The sequence below is a fragment of the Colobus angolensis genome, unplaced genomic scaffold, assembly GCF_000951035.1.
Source record: "Colobus angolensis palliatus isolate OR3802 unplaced genomic scaffold, Cang.pa_1.0 Scaffold71, whole genome shotgun sequence".
Lineage (NCBI taxonomy): Eukaryota > Metazoa > Chordata > Mammalia > Primates > Cercopithecidae > Colobus > Colobus angolensis.
Window position 1 is genome coordinate 10753481 of NW_012120821.1, and position 5269 is coordinate 10758749.

Below are 5269 nucleotides of genomic sequence, written 5' to 3' on the forward strand. Positions count from 1 at the left end.
CCACCTCGCCCGGCTATTTTTTTGTATTTTTAGTAGAGACGGGGTTTCACCGTGTTAGCCAGGATGGTCTCGATCTCCTGACCTTGTGATCCACCCGTCTCAGCCTCCCAAAGTGCTGGGATTACAGGCTTGAGCCACCGCGCCCGGCCTGTTTGTTTCTTTTCTCTTGCTGCTTTTAAGATCCTTTCTTTACCTTGATCATTGAGAGTTCGATTATTATATGTCTTGAAGTAGTCTTATTTGGGTTGAATCTGCTTGGCATTCTTTGATTTTCTTGTACCTAGATATTCATATCTTTCTCTGGGTTTGGAATGTTGTCTGTTATAACTTCCTTGAATAAACATTCTACCCCAATTTCTCTCTCTCTCTCTCTCTCCTTCCCCCTCCCTCCCCCCATCCCCTTTAAGGCTAGTAACTCTTAGATTTGCTTTTTTGAGGTTATTTTCTAGATCGTGTAGGCGTGCTTCATTCTTTTTTCTTTTTAGTGTTTTCCTTTTTCTCCTCTATGTATTTTCATACAGCCTGTCTTCAAGCTCACAAATTGTTTCTTTTGCTTGATCAAGTCTGCTATTGAGAGACTCCAATGCATTTTTCAGTTTATCAATTGAATTTTCTATCTCCAAGATTTTTTTTTTAATTTTCATATTTTATTGATAAAATCCTATGTAGTCACAAATATTGGGGGAAGAAATGTAGCCATACACTTCTTTGTCTTAGTAATCTATATTTTAGCCAGCTCTGGAATTTCCATTTGATTTAAAAAATTTCAATCTCTTTGTTAAATTTCTCTGATAGAATTCTGAATTTCTTCACTGTTACCTTGGAGTTCATTGAAGTTCATCAAGGCAGCTATTTCAAATTCCCTGTCTGATTAGTCATATATCTTCATCACTCCAGATCGGTCAATGGTGCCTTATTCAGTCCATTCAGTGAGGCCATGTTTTCCTGGATATTCTTGATGACTGTGGATATCCACTCATGTCTGCGCATTGAAAAGTTAGGTATTCATTCCCTTCTTTATAGTCCAGGCTTGTTTGTCCCTGTCCTTGAGAAGGCTTTCCAATAATTCAAAGGGGATTGAGTTTTGTGGCCTAAGCCTGTGGCACTTGGGGGTGTCCTAAGCTCAGGAACCCTGTAACTCTTACAGACTCTTAGATATGCAGCCTTGGTATATCTAAGACTTGGGAAGATAGGGGAGAATTCCCTGGGTTGTCAGGCAAAGTCTCTTGCTCTCTTCCCTCTCTTTCCCAAATCAGAAGGCATCTCTCTCCAGGCTTGGTTAACTGGAGCTTGGGGAGGAGTGATGCAGACACTCTACTGGCCACAGCTAGCATCACACTGGGTTATACCTGAAGCCCACAGCCTTCCAGACCAGCTCAGTACTGGGGCTCACTAAGGTCTGCAGCCACTACTGCCTGGTTATGCCTGCTGCTAATGTTTATTCAAGGCCCAAGGCTACATTAGTCAGCAGATGGTGAATCCTGCCAGGACCAAGTCCATACCAACAGGGCAGTGGATTCCCTTCTGACCCAGGGTGGGCCTAGAAACACTATACAGGAGCAAAGCCTGGAATCAGGGGCTTCGGGAATCTTCTTGGTGTTTTATCTTATTGTGGCCAAGCTGATATCCAAGTTGCAAGACAAAGTCCTCTGCGCTCTTCTCTCTTCTTTCCCCAGGCAGAAGGAATCTCCCCAAGCATCAGTACCTGGAGTGTGGGGAGGAGTGACATACGTACTCCTGTGGCTGCCACAGCTAGTGTCAAACTGTGTTGCACCCTAAGTCTACTGCCTCCCAGACCAGGACAGCATTAGACCTTGCCCAAGGACTTGCTAACAGAGGGAAAAAAATCTGTAAAATATTTCGGAGTGGCATATTTTGAGCCAATATGAGTGATCATGGTCTTGGGAACAGTCTTAAGAGGTTCTGAGAAAGTGTGCCTGAAGCAGGTAGGTTATAGTTTGGTTTTATACATTTCCAGGAGACAAGAGTTACAGGCAAAGATATAAATTGATACATGCAAAGTATATATTGATTCAGCCCCCAAAAACAGGACATCTCCAAGTAGGGACTTAGTAATTATAGGTGGGTCTTAAGGATTCTTTGGTTGGCAATTGGTTGAGAGGGTTAAGCTATTATCTAAAGGCTTAAAGTCAGTAGAAAGTAATGCTTGAGTTAAAGGAGGTTGTGGGGTCCAAGGCTCTTGTTATGTAGATGACTCCTCATAGGTAGCAGCCCTCAGAGAGAATCAATGGCAAATATCTGTCTCTTTGCAGACCTTTGAGATGTCAGACTCTCAGTTCAACTCTGCTAGATCTGGGAAAAGCCTAGAAAGGGAAGGCCTGGCTGCATTAATGGAGATTCTCTACAGATGCAAATCTCCCCTACAAATGATAGCTTTGCAGGGCCATTTCAAAATATGTCAAAGAAATATATTTTGAGATAAAATATTTTTATTCCCTACAAGGTCTGCTATCTGTCATGTCTTGCTATATCAGAGTCAGGTTGAAAAGTAAGCCATATTACACCAGGTTTATTTTTATTTATTTTATTTATTATTATTTTTTTTTTGAGACAGAGTTTTGCTCTTTGCCCAGGCTGGAGTGCAATGGCACGATCTTGGCTCACTGCAACCTCTGCCTCTCAGGTTCAAGCAATTCTCCTGCCTCAGCCTCCCGAGTAGCTGGGATTACAGGCACCCGCCACCACACCCAGCTAATTTTTGTATTTTAAATAGACACGAGGTTTCACCATATTGGCCAGTCTGGTCTTGAACTCCTGACCTCAGGTGATCTACCTGCCTCAGCCTCCCAAAGTGCTGGGATTATAGGAGTGAGCCACCATGCCCAGCTTATACCAGGTTAACTTTTAAAACCCATTTAACAATATTTTATGGTTTGTAGGGTGTGATTCCTTGCGTGAATGGCCTGAGATCTTGTTTATAATTTGGTATCTTATTGCCACAGAGTCTGTTTTGTCCATCTTATGATCTTTTAACTTGAATGCAGGTAAGTTGTGCCTAAATTCCAAAGGGAGGGGGGATAACAAAGCATGTCTAACCTCCCTTCCCATCACAGCCAGGAATTCAATTTTTAAGATTTTTCTGGGGTCTCTTTGGCCAAGTGGGTGTTCATTCAGTCAGTAGGAGTAAGTTGGGAGTGCTTAGCATTTTATGTTTAGTCTACATACTTTAGTCCTTGTGTCCTGACTGCCACTCAAATAGATTCAGGACCTCAGACCACTTTAGTTAGCCAGTGGTGAAGATAGCCATGACCTGGGTTTCTCCCTCTGGAGCAGAGAATTCTTCTCTGTCCCAAGGCCTGCCTAAATGCGCTGTCGGAATTCTGGGCGCCTGCAGAATTCTGTCCTGTGTTATGTTCCAGCACTGACTTCCGATACAAAGTCCCACACTCACTTTGCTTTCCCTCCTTCAAGCACACAGATTCTCTTTCCCACTGTGCAGCCTGTGGTGGGAGGAGGGGTGGTGTAGGCAATGCAGGGAGATCGTCCCTCACCCCCCTACCCCCACCCAGTCTTCAATGCCTCTTTCCTTGTCATTAAGATAAAAAAAAAAAAAAAGGCACTGTGATCATTCACCTGATTTTATGGCCCTTATGAAGGTGCTGACGAGTTGATGGGTACAGCACACCAACATGGCACAAGTATACATATGTAACAAACCTGCACGTTATGCACATGTACCCTAGAAGTTAAAGTATAATATTATTAAAATAAAAAAAAAAGAAAACTAAGTAATGGCTTAGGGCTTCAGGTAGGGCAGAGTGAGAAGCTCAACAAATCCTCTTTCCCCGCCAACAAACCCCAGCGACATTTTATTGTTTGTTTGTTTGTTTTGCATTCTACTCCAAATCAAGTTAGCTCCTTCTGGCAGCAAAGTTTACTGGTTTCTAGGACTAGCCCCAAACTGGCAGAACTGCCTAACCCATAAGAGCTAGAGAGGGGTGGGGTCAGGCAGGAATCCTAGGGTTTCCACTGTCTTAACTGAAGTTCCACAAGTTTCCATGAATCACATCTTCCAAATGTGTTGGATGCTTCAGGCCAATTTCCAGGGCCCTGAAATTAGTGGTTTTTTTTTTTTTCTTTTTTTCGTTTTAAATAGTTATGTGCAATGTTCCTGGGGTTTTTTGGCGGGGAAGAGGATTTGTTGAGCTTCTCACTCTGCCCTACTGGAAGCCCTACCCCATTACTTAGTTTTCTTAATATATAAGTTTCAGTAGTTGATTAGAAGCTTTTTTATTCTACTATAAGCATTTGGTGTTATAAATTTTCCTTTAGGCACTGTTTTAGCTGCATCTCACACATTTTGATATGCAGTTTTTATGTTTTTATCAGAATCAAAATATTTTTTCATTTCCCTTTTGATTTCATATGCAGAGAAATTAGAATTTAGGAGAGCATTTAGAAGAGTATTATTCAATTTCCAACTATTTGGAGTATTTACCACATAATATATTTCTGTTATTTACTTCTAATTAATTCCATTTTGTTCAGAGAATATGCTTTGTATAATTTCATCCCTTTCAAATTATGAACACTTATTTTTCTGGCCCTGAGTGTGGTCTATCTTGGTAAGTGTTCCATGTGGACTTGAAATAAATGTGTAGTTTGCAACTGGGGTTGGTTTTCTGGGTGCCAGTGAAGACGAGTCGACATTTAGTGCTTCTCAAGTCTTCTATAACCTTAGTACTCTTTTGCTTCTTTGTTCTATTAATTATTGAAAGAGATGAGTTGCAAGCTCCAATTATACTTGGAATTTATATACTTTTTTGTTTTATCAGCTTTTGCTTCAAGGAGTTTGAAAACCTGTTAAGTGCATACCAATTTAGCATTGTTATGTTTTTATGATGAATTGACTCCTGTATCATTAAAAAATGATTAAAAAATGATCCTATACACAGTAAAATTCTTTGCTCTGAAATCTACTTTGTCTAATGTTAACCTTGCCACTTCAGCATTCTTTTGATTGACGTTCAAATAATGCATTTTTCCCCAATATTTTACTATTAGTCTCTAGTGTATTTATTTACATATCTCTCTCTAGCTAGATAGATGTTTTGATTTGCTTTTTGACTAGACTGTTTAGACTAGAAGTCAGCAAACTACGGCCCCTGGGCCACATCCTGCCACCTGGTTGTATAAATAAGTTTTATGAAAACACGGTCTTGTTTATTCCTTTGTGAAATGTCTATAACTGATATTTTTACAATAGCAGAATTATACTGCTATAATATATAATTATGTTATATAAATA